This window comes from Panthera pardus, unplaced genomic scaffold (genome assembly GCF_024362965.1).
Source record: "Panthera pardus isolate Hobbes unplaced genomic scaffold, ASM2436296v1 HiC_scaffold_11, whole genome shotgun sequence".
NCBI lineage: Eukaryota > Metazoa > Chordata > Mammalia > Carnivora > Felidae > Panthera > Panthera pardus.
Genome location: NW_026526666.1, coordinates 36,304,837 through 36,328,354, shown reverse-complemented (window position 1 = coordinate 36,328,354; position 23,518 = coordinate 36,304,837). Strand labels below are relative to the sequence as shown.

Below are 23,518 nucleotides of genomic sequence, written 5' to 3'. Positions count from 1 at the left end.
AAATTTTTCTTCCTAGCAAAATCAAACCAGCTTTTTCAGCCACATAGGAAATATGATTTCATTACCCTCTACAAAACATGCTTAGTCATTAATCCTAAGTAAATCTCATGGCCTCTGACATAAAACCTATCCGTGTGACACATTCTATATTTCAATTTTCAATCACAAGAGGTTCTTATAGTTCCACAATGTCAGAGGAGATAATTTGAGAATGATGACAGCAGAATAAGACGACAAGGCAGATAATCACATTGACGACACATGCCAGTCTTCATAAAATTCAACTCCATGGTTTAGATACTTCTCACAAACTCTAGAATCCAATCCAAGGGAATTATCCCTAGCTTGGTTCTTATCATATTGGAATGCTCTGGAAAAAAATAATCCTTCATTCAAAACCTACACTCAGAAAATGTTCCTCCATTCTCTAATATTTTACCTCCAAACTGTTCTATTGCTTTTGAGTGAATTTAATCTTGTGTCTTACAAAGGCTAACAAAAGCATAGGATTAAACATTTCTTTAGGGCTTAAAATTCTTTAATTTTCTTAATATACTTAATAGAAAAGTTTCTTAAGCTAAATTATCTGTAAAACCTCAAAAACCTAATTTCTCCTTCTACATACAATCAGACACTTCAACTTTAAATATCTAATTTCAACTTTGAATATACAATGCCTGTTGGTTTTTTAAGCATCTCATTTTTAGGTGCACTAACAAGCAGAAATACAAATGTTTATTCTCAGTCACAAAACTTAAAGTTCTCATTTGGTTGTTTGTTTTTATTTATTTTGAGAGAGAGAGAAAGCACAAGTTGGAAAGGGTCAGAGAGAGAGAACAGAGAGAGAATCCCAAGCAAGGCTCTGCACTGCCAGCACAGACCCCAAGGGGCTCAAACTCAGGAGCTATGAGATCATGACCTGAGCCAAAGTCAGAGGCTCAATCAACTGAGCCACCCAGACGCTCCAAAACTTAGGTCCTTAACTTCCTTTGTAAATATCTGATTCTACCATAGCACATTTTTGCATTATGCATTTTTGTAAGTCACTAGCACTAGACAATGAGTAACATGTACTAAATACTTAATAAGCACCAGATACTATTCTAATAACATAACATCTATTAACTCATTTAAATGTAGAACTATAGGTATCCTACAAATGATTTAATAATTAATAGGTTGAAAGAAAATACACAAAGGAAAAGGTAAAATAAGCCTGCATTTCATCTAAGCAAAGCTGATGTAGCAATTTACAAATCTATTTACTGGACAGAGGAAATGGTTTGTTATCTGAAAATATACTAAATGTAAAGAACACATACACCCATGAAAAAAGAATGGTTTCTTTTTTTTTCCCCGTTGATTTTACAAATACAGTTTTTAAAAGAATGCTTTCTCAGCCACCATTATAGAAGCTGTTATTGAAAACCAGCTGGCTCAGTTGGGGGAGCATGTGACCCTTGCTCTCAGGGTTGTGAGTTCGAGCCCCACATTGGGTGTAGAGATTACTTAAAAAATAAAATCTTAAAAAAAAAAGCAAATTAAGATTATAATAAGAATGAGTAAATTTTTATTTAGATGCAAAGAAAATGAATAAGTTATATATTTGAAATACATAATTAACATGTTCTTTTTAAAGCAGTTACTATAGAAAAATAATATTGTAAAATAAATAAGCTTTCTAAGACCAAAATCAAAACAAACAACAGAAAATTACTAAATATACCTACTTCATACAATGGAAAATATAGTTCTTGCTAATAAACACATAAAAAAATGTTCTTGTCATCATGACATTAAGCCTAACAGATTTGGGTGTCAAGTGTATAATAACATGGCAGAAGCATTTGTAGGTTAATACTCACTTCTTTGTACAATCTAGAAAATATATACCAGATACAATACACTATGTAACGTCAATATACTTCTGCTAAAATTAGGATTGTTACATATTTGAGGTATTATTTATCTGTAACAAATTAATTTGTTCTATCTGCCCTGTAAGTCACTCTGTAAAGTTTAAACTTTAATCTAAAATGATTTTAAAGTATTCAATCTATATTATTGAGGCTGTTCAATGAAAGCTAACTCCATAACTCATTGAAATAATTATGTGGGTAACTAAGCTCCTGATAAAAGTAGCCATTTCCTGTCTAATAAGCAGTGCTCTCCCTTTTTGTGTCAGCCATATGGTAATCTATTATTTGGCAGAACAATAACAAAAACAAAACGCAGTGTTTTCTACATGATACGAAATGTGTTTGTTAGCACATTGCCTAAAACATAGTAGGCACCACAAAAAAAGTTAGCTATTCATAATTGTTGGTATTATTCACCAAGGAAACCAGACATGATCCAAATGCTTTCTGTGTTCCACACATTGCATTATATAGCCTTCACAGTGAGGCATTTCAACATAGGCTGCACCAGAGGAGTTTTAAAAAATATCAACGCCTGTAAAATACTCAGGAATAAACTTAACTGAGATGTGAAAGACCGAAAACTACAAAACGTTGAGGAAAGAAATTAAAGAAGACACAAACAAATGGAAAGAATCCCATGTTTATATACTGGAAGAATTAATACAGTTAAAATGTCCATACAATCCAAAATTATTTACAGATTCAGTGCAATCCCTATCAAAATCCCAAAGGCACCTCTTTTTCAGAAATAGAAAAATCCATCCTAAAATGCATATGAAATTATAAAGGACCCAAAAAAACCAAAACAATTTTGAGAAAGAACAAGAAACCTGAAGACACCATACCTCCTGACTTCAAAAGACATTACAAACTTAATAGTAATTAAAACAGTATGATATTGGCATAAAGATGGACATATAGACCAATGGAACATTAGAAAATCCAGAAACAAAGCCATGTAAATACAGCAAACTTATCTTCAACAAGAATTCCAAGAATAAACGATGGGAAGGGATAGTCTCTTCAACAAATAGTGTTGGGAAAACTAGATAGCCACGTGTAAAAGAATGAAATTGGACGCTTATCTTACACAATACATTAAAAATCAACTCAAGATGGGTTAAAGACTTAAATGTAAGACCTGAAACTGTAAAATTCCTAAAAGAAAACAGAGGGGAAATTCTTCATGACAGCGGTCTTGGCAATAATTTCTTGGATATGACACCAACAGCACAGGCAACCAAAGCAAAGATAGACAAGTGGGACTCCATCAAAGTAAAAAGCTTTTGCACAGCAAATGAAACAATCAAAAAAAAAAAAGTGAAAAGACAACCTACTGGATGAGAGAAAATATTTGCAAACCATGTATCTAATAAGGGTTTATTATCCAAATATATAAGAAACTCCTTCAACTCAAAAGCAACAAACAAACAAACAAACGATTTAAAAATGAGCAAAGGAGTTGAATAGGCATTTCTCCAAAGAATGTGCAAATGGCCAACAGGTATAAGAAAAGTTGCTCAACATCACTAATTATCAGAGAAATGCAAATGAAAGCCACAAAGAAATATCATCTCACACGCATCAGAATGGCTACTATCAAAAAAAGAAAAACCAAAGGATAGCCAATGTTGATGAGGATGAGAAGCTGGAATTCTTGCATGCTGTTAGGGGCATATAAAATGGTATAGCCACTGGGAAAAACAGTAGGCAGGTTCCTCAAAAAGTTAAAAAAAGAACTACCCCATATCCAGCAATCCCACTTCTGGGTATTTATCTAAAATAATTTAAATCAGAGTTATATAACATTATACTATACGTTAATTAACTGGAATCAAAATTTTAAAAATTAAAATAAATCAAGGTTACAAAGAGATACATGCACTCCCATGTTCATTGCAGCATGATTCACAATAGCCAAGATGTGGAAACAACCTATATGTCCATCAGTGGATGAGCAGACAAAAAGAATGTGGTGCATACATACAATGGAATATTATTCAGCTTTAAAAAAGATAAAAATCCTGCCATATATGTCAATACGAATGAACTTTGAGGACATCATGTTACATGAAATAATCCAGTCACAGAAGTAAAAATATTGCACAGTACCATTTTTATGAAGTATCTAAAAAAGTCAGACAAGTAGAAACACAAAATAAAATGGTAGCTGCCAAGACCCAGAGGGAGGGTATTTGGAAAGCTGCTATTCAAAGAGCATTAAGTTTCAAAAGAGAAAAACAAATACTGATGCCTGGGTCCCAGCCCCAAACGTTCCAATTTAATTGGTTTAGGATGCAACCTGGGCATAGAAATTTGTTAAATCTCCCATGTGATTTAAATGTACAGCCAAATTTGACAACTGCTGTTATTACTGTTTATTTATTTTTGAGAGAGAGAGACACAGACTATGAGCAGGGGAAGGGCAGAGAGAGAGGGAGACACAGAATCTGAAGCAGGCTCCAGGCTCCGAGCTGTCAGCACAGAGCCCAACGCAGGGCTTGAACTCACAAACCACGAGATTATGACCTGAGCCAAAGTCAAACACTTAACCGATTGAGCCACCCAGGCATTCCAACTGCTGTTTAAAGAGATACGTTATTTCATTTAGTCCTTATGGATTACTTTACTAATTCCATTTTATAGAACAGAAAACTGAGACTCAGAGAGATACAGTCAGTAACTTGCCAAAGACTTGGAGAGAACTGTTCAACTCTCAAAACCTTTCTTTGCACAATACCATGTTGCCTTCTGAACTGCAAATATCCCAAAGCCATCAGTATGTTTCTTACAATTTTCAAACTCTGCTGACAAAAAAGTCAAATAGTTCCTTTGCAAATCTGCATATTGGTATTGAAAGGGCCTCCCATGAATTCTGAGCTTTGGTATTTGTTTTTATTTTGCTTTCAAAAATGAACCTTGAGACCCACAGAGGCTCATGAAATCAATTTAGTGACATTCAGTATGCAGTTTTTAAAAATTTTTTTAATGTTTATCTATTTTACAGGGAGAGAGAGAGAGAGAGAGAGAGAGAGAGAGAAAACAAAGCATGAGCAGGGGAGGGGCAGAGAGAGATGAAGACACAGAATCTGAAGCAGGCTCCAGACTCCAAGCTGTCAGCACAGAGCCCAACGCGGGACTTGAACTCATGAGCTGTGAGATCATGACCTGAGCTGAAGTCAGATGCTAAACCGACTGAGCCACACAGGTGCCCCTCAGTAAACATTTTTAAATGAAATAACAGAAGAGATAAAAATATAACAGTGCCAGATTGCATTGCATGCAATAGTATTAACTGTAAGTACTGAGTCTAGAAACTTTTATTTCTATCTCTCTGTGTGTGTGTGTGTGCGTGTGTGTGTGTGCGTGTGTGTATGCTATGGCAAGTAGTAAACGGTATTTCTTACCATGAGTTGCAGCCAAATATGTTTGAAAGTTATTGTAGGTAGGGATAAAATTACAGGATAAAAATACAATCCTGAAATAGTTATTCATTTTCTGATTTGCGTCCATTTACTTATGTTGTTCTTTAATCCTAGAACATCTTCCTTCAGTACCCAGCATTCAAATACAGCTTAGTTGTCCCTCTTTGCCTTCTATCTCCTAAATGGAATTAATAGTTCTTTGGCGCATCACCAGTTACAACATCTACTACACTGTATCATATTTTTAAAGTATTTGATTTAAAGTTCTTTGTTGGAAAGGGCAGTGTCTCTCATTCTCAGAAATATGAACACAGAGCCTGATACATAGTGAAGCTTAGTACTTTTTACAGTTAGGGACAGCAGCTATCTATTATTTTACTCGTGAAATTTTGGAGATACAGAACTAAGAATGAATCTTAATTTTCTTTCTGAATAATCACAAATTAGCATCAGAGGTACTTTAATATCTGGTTTATCCACACCTGGTCTAGATGATATTCTTGTCTGCCAAAGCCTACATAAAAAAGAAGGAGGACAAACTCTGAAACTGACTCTAATGGATTAGCTTACATGGTTTATACCAGTCTACTCTCTTACCTATTTTAATATTAAATCGCCTTCTCTAATTCCTGTTTCTATACTTGCAATAAAATGAAATGATATGAAAATAGATTTACGAACACTCACCAAATAAAATACCCTAAATAAGTTGTGGTTCGTTTCCATTTTATGAATGGTAATAGGGAAAAAACACTTTTACTCAAATGCCAATCCAAAGGAAACAAAAAACCATTTACTGTCTCTTGATCTTAACTTCTGAACTCCATCGTAGTCTTTTTATCACCTACGTTCATCTAAATAAAGGCATTTTCTCAGGTCTTTCCCATTTCTTTATTGAAATATTGGAACCATGTAATTATTCAAAAAAGTATTTTAAAAATATATATAATATGTAAAATATGTAAATATATGTATACAAATACACAAAAATATGGTTTTAATATTTTATATTCCTGACCAGCCAAAAGTCGAATATTATCACAGTAATCTGAATAATCAAGACGTTTAACAGATACCATTCGCTAGATCTAGTAAGTACCAGGTAGTATGGAAACAACATATAAATTTAAATAAACTAGAACTAAAGTTTATTTACCATTAGAAAAAAATAATTTAAAATGATAATAAGATAGAAATGAAAATTAAAATTGGAAGAATGCCAGAGAGCATGCTCCATAAAAATCTATTTCAGGAATCCATTTAAAAAATTCTGCCAGTCTTTCTGCAAAGTTAGCCTTCAATTTTTGTAGTTATAAATTTATGCAATCTTAAAATGTGAAAAAGAAAACCACATACCATTTCTTTGTTTCAAATTTTTGGCCCAAATCAAGTGGCTCAGCGATCTTCTACATTATGCATCTTCATGTAACATTATGGGCCCAACTATTAGAGTCAAAAGCCAGCCACGGCTGGAGCTGACTGCCAGACAGCATCGCTGATTCATCTCAGGAAGAAAAGGCTGCAGCATCCACAGTTCTGATGATGTCCAAAGAGGGTAAAGAATTGGTCATAAGCCAAGAATTTCCTCTTGGAGCATAAACAGAAGGACTGTAAGTAGACATAGCTTACAGCTTGCTACATTTGAATCTTAATTCAAATGTGGTGCTTTGGAGGCAAAAAAAAAAAAAAAAAAAAAAGGCGTGGGGGGCGCTACAGAGTAATAATTTCCAAAGCCATACTGTGACCCTAAGATTGGACAGCTTAGGTATGTTTTTAGGATACAACGATGTTTTCCTTATTCATTTAATTCCACTAACAAGAGTTATGTGACTATTTCACCTATTCTACACTAAATATTTAAGTTTGTACTTTTTAAAAAATTTTTCTTTAATGTTATTTATTTTTGAGAGAGAGAGAGACAGAGAGAGAGAGAGAGAGCATGAGCAGGGGAGGGGAAGAGAGAGAGGGAGACACAGAATCTGAAGCAGGCTCCAGGCTCTGAACTGTCAGCACAGAGCCCAACGCGGGGCTTGAACTCATGAACCAAGAGATGATGACCCCAGCCAAAGTCAGACGTTTAACCGACTGGGCCACCCAGGGGCCCCTAGGTTTGTACTTTAAATATAACTCCTTCTAGGAAGCCTATAACAAAATAATTTCTTATTTCTTCATTTTAGTGCATTAGATTTCATATAATATTTATCTCACCCACCAAATATATACTTAAACATCATAGGGTTAAAATAATAACCCTTCATCTATTATGGAATATGAGGCAAACTGGATAAGCAGACCATCAGGATAAAAATGATGTGAACACTAGTCAGAAAGGGAGATTGAGTTACAAATGTGCTGGTGGGAAGAAGGGGGGAGGGTGCTATATGAACCAAAGAAGCTTTCTTTCTCAGCTTCCCAGTCCATTTAACTGGCTCCTCAGAGAAATTAAAGGATGCAACCTAACAAAGGGACCCTAAACCAGAACCACATCCAAAACTCAAATGAGACACATAAATTATAGTCACAAAGAAAGGGAGGGAGGAAGGAAGGAAGGAAGGGACAGAGGGAGCGAGGGAGGGAGGGAAAGAAAGGGAGAGAAAAGAAGAAGGAAGGAAGGAAGGAAGGAAGGAAGGAAGGAAGGAAGGAAGGAGAGAAGGAAGGAAGGTAGGTGTCCCTCTTGGTTGTCCCTCTTAATCACCCTCTAAAATGGTATATTGGAGATTTTACATATTATAGAGAAGAAATGCTCTTTGCCAAAAATCAAGCACTCATCTAGCTTTCCTATGAGACACTACAAATATGATGATGAAAGCACGATTAATAAATAATTAGCACAAATGTAATCTTTCAATCTTGCAAAACTTCTTTGCAATTGACTTTTGTAATTCATTTTATAACCCATTTTTTGAGGACTTTAAATTTTTTTTTAACATTTATTTATTTTTGAGAGACAGAGAGAGACAGGGCATGGGACGGGCAGAGAGAGACGGAGACACAGAATCTGAAGCAGGCTCCAGGCTCTGAGCTGTCAGCACAGAGCCTGATGCGGAACTCGAACTCATGAAACGTGAGGTCATGACCTGAGCCGAAGTCGGATGTTTAATCAACTGAGCCACCCAGGCACCCCTTAAGGATCAGTTTAAATCAAGAGTATACCAGAAGGCATTCCAATAAAGCAAGAGCTGTTTTCATATTTGCAGAAGTAGTAAGTGAGAATTAAAATTTATTGTATTATAATATATAACAGTATATATTAGTAATTAGTTGTTAATAATTAATAATTACATAATCAGTAAGACTACATTATATTATTTATATTATAAATAAATGATTATTCATTTAAACCCAGAAATTCTAATCTGGCAATGATGAAAATGGAAATTTCTAATATGAAAGACATTTAGCTATGTTATTATCAAATTAGTTGCTTATAATTTCAAAACAGTTATGGGGCCTAGGATATAAACTTGATTCTAAATTCATTTGTTAGTTCAACACATATTAAAAGTACCTAATTGGCTCTGAACTTAAGACCATGACTTTCCTACTAAATTAGTTTTGACAAGAAAGATCTGGGCCCTTCATTATCTTGTAAGCCCCAGGAAGCAGAGAGGAGAACGTGCTGTACCCTCAGCAGCCTGCAGACATGGCAGTGAATCTAAGTTAGTCCTCTGTGGGTAGCCCCAAAAGGCTTTTAATGATGTGGAAAATATATACAGATTGTAGGCTTAAGGCATTCTCAGGGGATTACTACTGACAGAAAATTCTACTCTAGCAAAGATTCAGAAGATTTTAAAAAATCAAACACCTATTATCTTGTTCTGAGAGTTGCCTTTAAAAGACCACTAAGGAAGCAAACTAACCTTCTGGATGCTTGCACACTTACTACAAACTAATTCTACTGCTCTGTTCATAAAGTCTAGGGCCTAATTCAACTTCTACTAACTGAGAATTTACCAAACCCCAACCATTTGGTTTCAGCCTCCCTCAATAGAGATTTGACTGGTGGTTTAAAAAACACTCTAGACAAAATATTTTGGTCTGAGGAAAAAAAAAAAAATTAACATTTCTCTGTAAGAGAGGTGGAAGTGGTAGCTGAACCTCTTTTATGTGTACAGAAGGCTGTGCTTAGACGGGCATTTGGAGCCAAATTCCGTGTCACAAGTTTGCGACTTCCATCACCCACTTGTGTGTGTTGGAACAAATGTCAAATTAACTTTGGAGGAAGTTTTAAAACTAGTCTAGAGTCATTCCTTTCATCTACTTCAGTGCAGGGCTGCATGGCCTTCTGTTTAGGTACCATATATTAGGTAAACTCCCATCACTCAGCCCAGCAGGCTCCCCAATCATGGCATTCTTTGGCCAAAAACAAATAATTTGAGGGAATAAAACCTCAATTGCATCACCCCTCAAAATCTCAGCTAAGAAAAATGGTATGTATGAAGGAATTCTGAAAAGATATGAAGAACCTTCATTCTTTGAGCCACTGTAATGGCCATTCCCTAGATTAAGCCAGATTGTCAGAGTTGTGTGCCTGGCCACACCACACTGCTGGTCACGGCCACCCTAACAGAGCTTCTTTAGGAAGAACGCTTATTCATTGAGCACATACAATCTTTACCTACATCACAATGCTCTCAAGGTAGATGTTATTCTCATATTAGAGAAGAAAATAATCAGGTCTTGCAAGGTTATTTCTCCCAGAGACACAGAGCCACACAATGGGCCTAGATGAAGGACCCAATAGCCCAAAGAATCCTGCTGACTTTCAGTGTAAGGCTGGCTGTTGAGGACATTTTGCATTATGCTATACTGAATCCACTTTAAAAAAAAAAAAAAAAAAAAAAAAAAAAAAAAAAAAAAAAAAAAAAAAAATATATATATATATATATATATATATATAGCAGAAACTTCATTCTGGATTCTAGACAGGAAAAACTTTGCTCCTCTTAGGCAATTGGTCTGCTCCTCTCATAAATGAGCTTCTCAATCATTAAATCTTTCATGTTTTCCTCTTTGCCTGGAAGTTAGAAATTTTGGAATTAAATGTGTGCCCAGTTCTAATAAACATACCGGAGTTCAGGATTTTGTGAGCTAATGTTTCCCCTAGCTCATTTCATCTCACTTTTTTCTTCACCGATATTCTCAGGTTCTTTTTCATCTCATCTTACATTACAGCCTATTACAAACTATGTACCTTCAAATGGCATTTACCAAAATCTTGCAAAAATTTGCCAAGTTGTACATTTTACTATATATAAATTATACTTTAAAAAGTAGTGAAGTACAAAAGAAAAGCCGTTTATAATAATCAAAATCAAAGGACAGCAGTTGAAATGTTTCTTATAACATCTTTGAGTCAGTTCTTGACAAAACATTCTAAATTACTTCATCCTTGCATAAGCAATCACTGAAGTAATACTGTTATTCTATTTTATTATAACTTATAACTTAAAATATAGTTACATAAACATATGTGGATTTATTAATGTTAGAGTGGGGATAATTTTAAGGGATTTCATTTTGTAAAGACTGTATTGTAGGTTTCTCGTGGCCTTTTTACCATATTTATTCTGAGAGAGGAGTACATATTGATGAGAAGGTGTGGAGGAAAAAGCGTCTTTTGTGAAATGAAAGTATTAGTGGAGAAAAAAGGAAAACGCGCACATGGAACAAGTCGGTTAACCCCCAGCCGAGTGTGAGACGCACACGCCCACACTTCTGGCTTCACTTTTCTCCTTGCCTTGGTTGCCTTAGTACTGATCCTCAATTTTTTTTGGTGTTGGAACCCTTTACAGTTTTTAATTTTGTTGACTTTGATTTTGGTTATACCTGTTAATATTGACCCTACAAGAAACTAAAATTGATAGATGTTTAAAACCATTATGGGTTAACAAAAACAGATCTTACTTTAAAATAACTATAATTTTTTCAAAAAAAGAAATGAGTGGTGTTTTGTACTTTTTAAAATCTTTGTAATATCCTCTTCACAGAGCTGAAGTTCTCATATCTGCTTCTGCATTCATTATGAGAGTCTGTTTTGGTTGAAGTATATGTAGTAGGAGAAAGAAGTATTTTTTTTTTTAATTTTTTTTTTAACATTTATTTATTTTTGAGACAGAGAGAGACAGAGCATGAACGGGGGAGGGGCAGAGAGAGAGGGAGACACAGAATCGGAAGCAGGCTCCAGGCTCTGAGCCATCAGCCCAGAGCCCGACGCGGGGCTCGAACTCACGGACCGCGAGATCGTGGCCTGAGCTGAAGTCGGAGGCTTAACCGACTGAGCCACCCAGGCGCCCCGAGAAAGAAGTATTTTAATAGTCTCCTCAGTTAATTATGGATATTTGAATTTGATACAACATCCAAACTCAACAAACTATAGTTTCTTAGTGCCACATGAGGCTAGTAGTATTCTAACAACCAGAACCAAATAAAGAAAGCACAACAAAAGGGAAACTATAAACCAACATCTCTCATGAAGTTAAATGCAAAAATCTTTAATAAAATTTTAGCAAATTGTATGCAACAATGTGTGTGTGTATGTGTGTGTGTCATGTGTATATATGACCCAACAGGATTTCTTCCATGTATGCAAGGCTCATTCACTATTTAAAAATTAATCAATGTAATCTACCATACCAATAGGCTAAGGAAAAAAATCATATGTGCATATCAATTAATGCAGAAAAAACATTTGATGTAACTCAATATCCAATATCAGGATAAAAAGTTTCAGCACACTGGAAACAGAAGGGCAACTTTCTCAACCTAATAAAATACATCTACAAAAAACCTATAGCTAGCATCATACTTAATAGTACAAGACTGAATAATTTTCCTTTAATATTGGGAACAAGGTAAGAATGTCTACTCTCAACATTCTTATTTGGCACAATACGAGAAGTTCTAGCTCTTGAAATAAGGCAAAAAAAAAAAAAATTAAAGATTTATTTTAACCTTAACATATTGGAAAGAAAGAAAGAAAACTGTCGTGGTTTGCAGATGATAAAATAAACAAATAAATAACTCTCAAAGGACCTAAAATCCTAGATCCAAAATGTGAGTTCAGTAAAATTTCAGGATACAAGATCAACCCACAAAAACCAACTACATTTCTAGGTATTGACAACAAAGTAATGAGAACACATTTTAAATGAATATCATTTACAGACACTCCAAATAAAATGATGTAATTAGGTATAAGTCTAACAAAACATTGGTAATATCTATATAATGAAAATTATAAATTGCTAATAAACCAATGACAACCTAAATTGTGAAGACATTCCATGTTTACAGACTGGAAAAATCAACACAGTAAAGATGTTAATTCTCCCTAAATTGATACATAAGTTTAAGACAATTCCTATTAACACATGGTAAATTATAGCAAATAAATACTACACTGGATATTTTTAAAAGGGACTCCTATCAAAATTCGGTTTAATTTGTTAAATAATTACACTAGTCATTATCACATAAGGTCTCAAAAATAATCATGTGGACTTTAAAGAATAAGGTGGAAAAGAATTAATAAACAGCAACTTGAAATAATTCTGTCAATATACTTTATTTTAAGTTCATGTATTTATTTTGAGAGATAGAGAATGGGACAGAGAGTGTGGCACGCACATGGGGGCAGAGAATCGCAAGCAGCCTCCGCACTATAACCATAGAGCCCTACGCAGGGCTTGATCCCACAAACTGTAAGATCATGACCTGAGGCGAAATTAAGTCATTTAACTGACTGAACCACCCAGGCGCCCCTGTCAATGCACTTTTAAACTGCTCAAAGTAATCAATGCTATATAAAAAACAAAAGCAAAAATAGACAAATGGGACTACATTAAACAAAAATCTTCTGTAAATCAAAGGACACAATTAATATGGTGAAGACAACCTATGGAGTAGGAGAAAATCATATACCCAATAAGGGGTTAATATCCAGAATATGTAAAGAGTTCCAACAACTCAAAAACAAAAAAAATCACATAACCCATTAAAAAATGGGCCAAGGACCTAAATAGACATTTCTCCAAAGATGATGTACTGACAGACAACAGGCACATGAAAAGACGTCAACAGCACTAACCACCAGAGAAATGCAAATCAAAACCACAATGAGATATCACTTCATACCTACTGGGATGGCTACAATGGATCAAGTAATCAATCAATCAATAACTGGTGTCGGTGAGGGTGTGGAGAAATTAGAACCCTTACACACTATTGGGAATGTAAAATAGTGCAACTACTATGGAAAACGGATGAAAGTTTCCCTCAAAATTAAAAATAGAACTACCATGTGATCCAGCAATACCACTTCTGGGTACGTATCTAAAATAATTGAAAGCAGGGTCTCAGAGAGATATTTGCACAGCTATGTTATTTGCAGTAGTGAAGAAGTGAAAGCAACCCAAATGTCCATTCACAGGTGAATGGATAAACAAAATGTGGTTTACATATACAATGGAATATTATTAGGCTTTAAAAAGGAGGGTGATCCTCACATATGCTACAAAATGAATGAAGCTTTAGGACATTAAGTGAAAGAAATAAATCACAAAAAGACAAATACTATATGATTCCATTTATCTAAGGTATCTAAAGTAGTAAAATTCATAGAAATATAAAATAAAATGGTGGCTACCAAGGGCTTGGAGATGGGGAAAGGGAATTGTTATTTAATTAGTTCAGAATTTCAGATTTGTGAGATGAGAAATTTCTGAAGATCTGCTTCACAACAATGTAAATATATTTAACACTACCAACTGTATGCTTAAAAATGGTTAACATGGTAAATTTTGTCATGAATTTTTAATCACAATAAAAAATTATATAAAAATAATACCAAATATTAAGTGGAAGGAAAAGTTGCATTTGTGGAATACTTACAAAATGTTAGAAATAACCCAAAAAATTATATAAATCCCAATATTTTCATACTTCTCTGAAAGAAAAAGTTATTACTTTTTTCTTCTAGAAAGCATGATAATCGCTCTCATACCACCATAATATGTACAGTCATACTAAAGAGAGGAAAACTCTTGGACCATTAGGTAATTTTATTTGGACATCTAAATATATATATTCATAGATATTGCTAAGTATATTTGCTTAATTTTATTCCCAGTAGAAGCTAACTTTAAGAACCTTACTTCATATTTATAGTTATTCTGGTTCCTTATGGATACTAAAAACAAAATTCACAAACACACTCTCAAGCATGTTATTGAAGTAAGTATGCCCTACTATAACTAATGAAGAACATTTAACTTTTAATTCCTTAGTTAAGGAAGAAAATAGCTCTCACATATTCTATACCCAAGATAAATTTTTAAAAGACAAAATGCCTTCTATTCTGAAATGACAGCCCCCTCACATATGGAGCAGTAAACTTTTCTTTCTTCCCAAAATACTCATTTGGCACTGAGTTTTGACAAGTGAAAAAGCTTTTCTACATGCATACAGTTCATTTGATTTTAAGCACTGATCCCCCTCGCCTGCACATCAAGCTTTCCTTAATATTTAAGACATCTAGTATCCTTTTGTAGCAGGTTCCAGAAATAACTTGTTTCAACTTACCAAAAATAATGGGTTGAAATGTGTTTGCTGACCAAAGGGGATGCTGATATGGAGTAAATGTAGATGTCAGAGATTTTAAAAAGTATTCAATGAATTAGACAAGCTATTTTTTTTCCTCAAATACCCTAAAAGTAAAACCATTAAAACTATCCATTAAATGAATAAAGATTATCCTTTTATTTACATATAATAGTAAATGCTAGCATCTATTGTCAAAATCAGTATCTAAAGGGGCAGCTGTAGACCAATTTTAATGAATGTGCATGCAAATTATGCCCGTTTTTTTTCTCTCACTTGATTTTTTATATTGTCGAAATGGAGGAAAGAATATTTAATATTCTAGATTGAGACATGCTAAGTACCTAAATACCATATTGTCATCTTACATGTGATCAAATCTAAAAGCTAAATGAAAATGCCCCCATTTGGTTTCATGTAAACTAAGCTGAATATAGAAAGTGTCCAATTTCTATCGTTCCTCTCCAGAGTAGCTAGCACATATTTGTTGGGTAACTGCAGACTGACTGATTCTAAATATAAACTGAGATGTGTGCTAAAATTATTGTCCTGATTTTTTAGCAATCACTATGAGAATCACACATGGTTACAGATTTTATTTATTAAGTACCTTGAAAAAACTAGCTTAAATAATAACGACAAAATTACACATGAAAATTTTCCCATCAAATGCAATGATGTAAATTAAATCCACGTTTTCCTACCAATACTCCACACATATAACCATTCATAACACAAAATCAGTCAAACCTAGTACTAGGACCACATCAATTAAAGCAGATTTTACACAAATAAGTTTTAAGTGGGTTCACTCCTCTTACAAAAGAAAGATAGTGCTACCTTAAAAGAGAGATATATCTAAGCAGCTCTAAAATTCTAATCCAACAAAAAAACCTCAAAATAATCTTGAACCTGCTGCCTGGATTACTGCTAATCCATCTTCCAAATCTACAAATGCTGAATTTACTTTAAGAAGTCAATTTCACAGAAATACACTAATGGAGGAAAAGGAGAATTCATGTAAAAATAAGCTAATTCCATCTGGCTGAATTAGACCTGACTAGGTCAGGCTTTGCAAAGTAGTGAGTAAAAGAGATGGAAATGTTCAAAAGAATCCTTTGTCAAAAATAATGTTCCATTTCACATGGCTAAGCAGAGGAACAAAAATAACATGGAAGTTTGGAAGCTCAGGAGCCACAACACAATTTTAAAAAACCAAACATTGTGGACAGTTCAGCACACCCAGCCGACCAAGAATATCATCAATTTCAAAGGAAGGAGTTCTCACAGAGCTTTCAGTCAGCCTTAGAGAAGACCCAGTGATCACCTGACCACCTAACTCTAAACTTTCAAAGGAGTCAAAGGAACATAGGCCAACCAGTCACTTGCAAGTACAGAGTGAAGGAAAAAAGAGTAAAACAGATTTATCACTCACCTTCTCAGAGCCTAAACAATCTCAACACCTTGGCTTTGTTAACTACTATGTGTACTATGGGCAGGAGTGTGTTAACAAATAAACGTCAAATGGGAATTAACAGAAATAAGGGTAGTGGAGAATAAATAGGCAAGCCTATTTAAATTTAAGTTTTTTAACTTTGAGTTAACCCTAGGGAAACGGCTGGCTATGCCCAGTTCAACTTTGACAGATAATGCCTGAGAGGAATGGAAATAAATTTACCACTTTCTGAAAGTTTAAGGAAATTGTTTTAAATAATAGTTCTCAACTAAGCACAGGGCAAATTCTTCCCAAAATACTGTGTACCTCAATGCCCGGCTTCCACCAGAAATCATCTGTCAGGTCCTAAAAAGGGGAAGAGGGTGCCTATTTTGGATTTGTAAAGTTGATGGTTCAGTTTTCATTGTTTCCTTTCAGATCTCCCAAAACTGATGACATATTACATACTTGTGCAGGTTCCCTACTTGTGCCCTCAAAGCATATTCACATCCCAGTGACTCCCCTTCCATTGGTCCTCAGAGAAACTTAATGACGTCCCCACCTCAATGGCTTCCGGTATTCCAAGCAGGTGGAGGTGGGACTCAGAGGAAGCAAAGGTGAGAGACTGGGGGAATAAGAGATGGCCAAAGCAGAGGAGGTAATGTCACTCCATCCCTACAACTGCTGCGGTTAGGGGTTAGGGGTTAGTCTCTCTCCTTGAGGGAGATTTCCTTCGGTGGAGAGTTACAACAAGGGAAGGGAAGTGTCTGAATCCCAAAGGGAAATGCTGGGAATGTTCTCTGTGTGTCCAAATGGACCCTGATCTCAAAGACTATCTCTAGCAGTGTACATGGGGAAGGGGCAGAAATCATCCATGTTCACTACACTCTCTTGTACCTTATACCCAGGGCTTCTGCTGAGAACCTGAAGGAGATCTGAAGTTCCCTCCCTCACCTATGTGGATTCTCTAAATTAGAGTACAAGAGTGTGTTCATATGCCTCGCATTACCAGGATACTGAAGTTGGAGACCTGGAAACCTGATACAGGCGGACAGAAGAAGGTGAAGTTTCAAAGAGATAAGGGTGGGGTAGATGCCATAGGGGAGGCTAAAGGGGAGGGAGTCAAGGTCCACAGACACAGTGCTAAAACCAGAAAGTCATGTATTCCCTTCTCTGACTATCAACTCCGTCTGGCTGGCTCTCACCAAACATGTTCTCCAACCTATTGCCATCTCTCCACAGTGGCCCCCTACGCCTGCCTTTCTCACTACCCAAGATTTTTTTTTTTTAACTGAAGTATAGTTGATATACAATATTACATTAGCTTCAGGTGTACAACACAGTGATTCAACAACGCTATACATTAGGCAATGCTCACCACTACACCAAATAAGTGTAGTTATCATCTGTCACCATTCAATATTATTATAATATTATTGACTATATTCTCTATGACTACATTCAGTTGTTTCTTCTCATCCCTATGACTTCTTTATTTTATAACTAGAAGCTTAAACCTCTTATCCTCTTCACCTATTTTGCCCAGTACCAATAATTTAAGTAGTTTCTCCAATCAAAAGAAGAGGTTGCCTGAAAAAGTATAATCTGAGGAACCACAGACAGGAGTGACTGTTATTAATTAATAATATGCCAATATCTTATATTTAATTTGTAATGTCCAAAGAGAACATGATGAATCCAATAGAGCTTCAAAACTTGCATAAAGTAGCCAAACTACACATCACAAGAAAAGAAGCTGTGACTGGGTGGTGACAGATATTAACTAGACTTAGTGTGGTGATCAATCGTAATATATGTAAATATCAAATGATATCAAATCATTATGGTGTACACTTGAAACTAATATGTTATATGTCAATTATATCTCAATTTTTTTTAAAAAATTTAAACTAAGAATTCATACTTTTTAACCTAGAATTTCATTTCTCAGACTCTATCCTAAGAAACCAATTTCTAAAATATAGAAAAGAACTTACGAACAAAGATGTTCATCACAGCATTACTTATTATCGTCAATAATATAGCAACATTGAGGAATGGTTAAGAAATTATGGTACATCTACCTAATGGAATGTTATGTAGATATTTTAGAAGCTGACTGTTTAGTTGTAATTAAGTGAAAATTAATGTTATAAAATGTAAAGTGAAAATATTTTAAAAAGGAATATATATATCATGATTAAAACTATGCACAGAAAAAAGAGGGGAAGGAAACATCAGAATCACATCAAAATATTAATACTTTGCTTATCTTTGTTAGTACAAGCATGGTGATTTTTTGCCTTTTCATATTCTTATAGCTTCCAAATTGTTCATAAATCTATAATGGAAAGGGAAAGCTTTTTGAAAGGCAAGCTTCTCTGAAAGAGGAAAAATGTTACTTGAATAGAAAACTCGTTCTGGGTTGAGTTAACAACTGACCTTTTTAATATCAGAACCCAGGAAATACAGTATTTTCTGGAAGAGCACTTGGAGCAAGGAATATGGAGAATGTGAGCAAGACTAGCCAAAGAGAAACCTAGCGAGCTTAGTAACCTACATTAGTTCCCTATGATTACCAGATGAGGAGTGGATTTCCCTGCCTGATATGTAAGGTTCTTCACAATTTGTCACTGGGTAGCCAAATAGTCTATGAGCACTTAGCTGAACCTCCTTGTCTGGCTTTCTCTTTACCTATCCAAACCCTTCCCATCTTGCAGAGTGACTGAATTCACTTCCATCCATGAAGAGTTTCCTGATCCTCTTATGAACTCCCATCTCTATGCTTTCTCCTTCTTAAGGTGTTGATATAGCATACATAGCACCACCTTTTTCTGGTCCTAGACCAGTTCTAATTATTTTGTTAATTACTCCTGTGTAAGTAAATATCTCCCCAGTTAGACTTTAAGGTCCTTGAAGTCAAGAATTTGAATGGTTTGCAGACCATAGTCATTTGACAAAACATTCAGACATACAGGAAGAGAGAGAGGAGAGAGAAAAGATGAAGTGCTAAAGCCAGGTTGGTATTATACTCATACTTGGTGATGTTATCTAAATAAAATGTGTTGCCTTGGTTTTAAAAGGTTCCCACTGACCCTTCACCACTAGGACACGTACTTTCTTTTGCTTTTTTTTAATAGTAGTGGGATCGTAGTTTTGCTTATTTATTCCTACCAAGTCTGCTGTCCTCCTGAGAATTAAACAGATTGGACTGCAAGATGCCTCACCAAGGTTCAGGATAGAGTCTACAGCCATATAAAGAACAAAAAGAAATGACTTCCTAGGAATCAAATTTAAGACTAATCACAAGATCCTACTTCTCTTAAGGTCTTGGGTGAACAACAAATACAAATTTGTGTCTCCATTTTATGGCCTTATTTAGGCAGTGGGCTTTAGTCTATCAATATCCTCATTAATAATTCTCCAATGTAAGTAGTTCAATACTCTATACATGATGGACTAAGATGATTATGTTCCTATCTGCCATCAAATATTATTCCAGTACTAAGAGAATAATGAGCATTTGCACTATAGCAACCTGCCCCCAGAGACATCAACAAGAGTTTCATATCTTAAGAGAGAATACATAAATCATAAGTGAAAGCAAACCAAATGGCCAAGCAATAGACAAAGCAAAACCCAGCATCCATTATTTTTTTCAGAAAGAGCACACAGGTCAATTATAACTGTTGACTCTGAAGGGCAGGGCAAAAATAAATCAATGCAGTTTCCCACTATACAGAACTACATTTCGCTACAGCACTTATTTTGCTAAGTCAATGCTTGTCCAGATTCCACCACTCACTAGCTATATGATCTTGAGTCTTCTCTGTATTTCAGTTCCTTAGTCTGTAAAATGGAGTTATCACCTACTATGCCCAATCACAGCTGTAACGAATCAAATAACATTATCAGTCTGAGTTTATCTGTCACCCTATCATGGGATGACACACCCCACAAAAATAGTTCAGTCACACATCCCATGAACTAAATACCTGTTCTCATTGCAAATGTTTTCTCTAAAGTTTAAGAAGAAAAAAAATATTTCCCGGTTTTTTTTTTAACTTTCCTAATTGGTTTTTCCAACATTTGAGCAACCACCATTTATCACTGCCAAAAATGTGTTAAACATCTCCTGCTATGACCTAGCTCTTCTATGCAGTGTTGTCCAGATATTATCTTTTGGCATATGGTTTCTAAGAAAATAGGTTTTTTTCCATGCAATTCAAAGAATGCTCTTTCATACTAAAAGAACAATAATTCCATACACAGTTAGTTTACAGGTTGTTGCTATTGTTTGAGATTACTCACATGAAAATTAATTTTATGTTGAACACCTAATAGACCATATATAGGTACACTTACACTGGGACACACAACTCCTTGTTACGGTGAAAGATCCATGGGCTTTGGAGTCACGGAGACTTGCATTCAAATTCCTGTTCTGTGACCTTGAGGATGTAATTTAACTTCCAGGCTCCTCACTTTCCACCTTTGGTTCTAGGTTGTTGTGATGATTTAATGAAATAATATTATCTAAAAGTAAGCGTCCAGGCTCTGCAAGTATTATTTCCTGCCTCCCTTAAATCTTTTCCTCCTATACCAAGACCAATCAAACCCACTCTGAACACAAGACAACTTGCATACAGCATCTATTTCATACATTAGCGGGGAAACGCTAGGCGAAGAAAAACTGAGTGGACGAAGGCATGAATTAGGCGTCTAATGGAGCAAGAAGTAAAGGAACTGACAAGGGCCCCCTGCTTCACTCGCAAGTGCGAAAAACACACTAATCTGACACACTTTGAAGACTGCACCGCACACTCACAGAGGTTCGTACCATGCTGTGGGAAAAGGACAAAATACAGAACAAGCCAGCAGGGAGCTTTCTGGTTCACCCCACCCGACCCTGCCCGCCCAGTGGCACCTCTGAAGCCTAGAAACTGAGGTGAGAGCACAGCAACTGACCCCGTCCCCCTGCCCTCCCCCATTCTGCCCAAATCTCTCTCGGGGCACGAATGCTGCTGAATCATTAGCCCTAACAGTACGAGCTCCCGGCTCGGCTGCTCCCACGGGAGCCAGTGTCCCTAGAGCTGTGACCGTCCCCGGTGGGGGGGCCGACACCTCGGGGTGGGGTGGGGCAGTGAAAGGGGGTCTGGGAGGATCGGAGCAGCAGGTACTCACCCGGGTGAGGAAAGCCCAGCCCCGGTCCTCGCCTCCCTCCGCGCTGCAGGCGGCCCGTCTGCGGCTCCCCCGCGTCCCGGATCCCCGCGGGCGGTCGCCCCCGGACCCCGCAGCCAGAGCTGGTGGTCCGCTGCTCCCCTCCGCGGGCCCGCCACCCTAGGCAGCCACGGCTCGGGGCTGGGGCGCTCCACCCGGAGCAGCTGGAGCAGCTGTCGCTGCCGAAGGGGGTGGCGGCTACCGACGGGCCAGACCATTAGTGGGCTGCGACCGGGGGTGCGCGACGTGCGGAGAGGGGCGGACGCGGAGGGCGCCCAGGCCCGGCGACGGTTGGGAGAAACCAAGGCCGAGGGGACTCCGCCGCCGCCCAGCAGCGCCGGGAGGGCTTGGGGGGTGGGGGGCAGAAGGTACCAACCCAGGAGCCCCTGCTCTCCCTGGCTGTGGACTAACACAATCCTTTAGATTTTCCGGGCACCACCCCCCCTCCCGGTTTGCCTTGGTCCCGCTCAGGGCTCCTTTCGAACGCGGCAAACAGTGGACCTAGCGACGGGTGCGCCTGGGCGGTGTCCCCTCCTGGGGGGATGCGAAAGGGCGCTGGCCTGAGCCCTGCCTTCGTGCCGCCCTCTGCTCCGCGGTGGGGCCCGGTGGCGCCAGTTCCTGGTGCATATCTTACTCCAGACGTCCTACCACAAATCAGAGGGGGCATCTGAGTCCTTGAAGGGGTTCCTCAGACCTTTTACCCAAGCATCTTTGTGGAGCAAAGAATTAAAAGGTATCCACGCCCAGCCTGAAAGTTAGAAAATAAAATCAGGTGGGCCCCCTCCGATAGGTGATTTGTAGATCCAGGAAAATAAGGGACAGTTTTGAATCGTTTACGGTCGTTCCACAAATGTTGAACCACGGCAGTTGGAAAAAAATGTGGACTTAGGAAGCCCCTTTAACAGCTCTATAAAAGATTATTAAAGAAAGTCAAAAATATGTCAGGCTCATTGTTCACCATTTTAAAGATTAGTGTCTTGGGAATGGGGAGGAGATAGTATCCTAATATGAAATGAATTTCATAGAGCTGGGAAGAGAAGTTCCCACCGGGACATGTCTTAGACTGCTGTGAAAGCCCGTTTGTGGTCCTTTGGTCCCTGCCCAGGTCACAACCAGGCTTAAGCAGACTCATTTCAGACCATGGTAAAATTTAAGACAAGTGTATAGTTTTCTTTATCAAAACACACAAACAAAACAAAACAAAACAAAAAAAAAAAAAAACAGAGTTGGCAACTACCTTTAAAATGTAATTTAATGGAGTAAAAAAAAAAAAAAAAAAAAAACCCTCAAAATACATCCCCCCGGTAGAAATTCCACAGTTAAAAGCCATTTTCTCTGGATTAAGATTTGTCCGTTTTTAAGTTAACATAATCTTTTAACATAAACTGAGCACATACTATGGACCAAACACTGTACTGAGACTGTTTCCAGTTTTATTCATTTATTCTTCTTTGTTTTCAATGTTTATTTTATTTTTTAATTTTTAATTTTATTTATTTATTTATTTTACTTTACATCCAAATTAGTTAGCATATAGTGCAACAATGATTTCAGGAGTAGATTCCTTGATGCCCCTTACCCATTTAGCCCATCCCCCCTCCCACACCCCCTCCTGTAATCCTCTGTTTGTTCTCCATATTTATGAGTCTCTTATGTTTTTGTCCCCCTCCCTGTTTTTATATTTTTGTTTCCCTTCCCTTATGTTCATCTGTTTTGTCTCTTAAAGTCCTCATGAGTGAAGTCATATGATATTAGTCTTTCTCTGACCAATTTCACTTAGCATAATACCCTCCAGTACCATCCACGTAGTTGCAAAATTTCATTCTTTTTGATTGCTGAGTAATACTCCAGTGTGTGTGTGTGTGTGTGTGTGTGTGTGTGTGTGTGTGTGTGTGTATACCACATCTTCTTTATCC

General features: G+C 36.8%; 1 protein-coding gene across 6 annotated transcripts in view; it reads right to left on the bottom strand.

Annotated features, from left to right (window-relative positions):
* TTLL7 (tubulin tyrosine ligase like 7) overlaps positions 1-21,922 on the bottom strand; it is a 142,516-nt gene extending 120,594 nt beyond the window's left edge. The window contains exon 1 of one of the 6 annotated variants that reach the window (XR_008418872.1): positions 21,567-21,922. The gene's annotated coding sequence lies outside the window, so the exon portion shown is untranslated. Of the gene's footprint in view, positions 1-6,703; positions 6,725-20,187; positions 20,208-21,566 lie in introns of those variants that run through there. The other 5 variants (XR_008418873.1, XM_053893296.1, XM_053893301.1 and 2 more) reach the window with 5 other exon arrangements.
* Between the last annotated feature and the right edge of the window lie 1,596 nt (positions 21,923-23,518).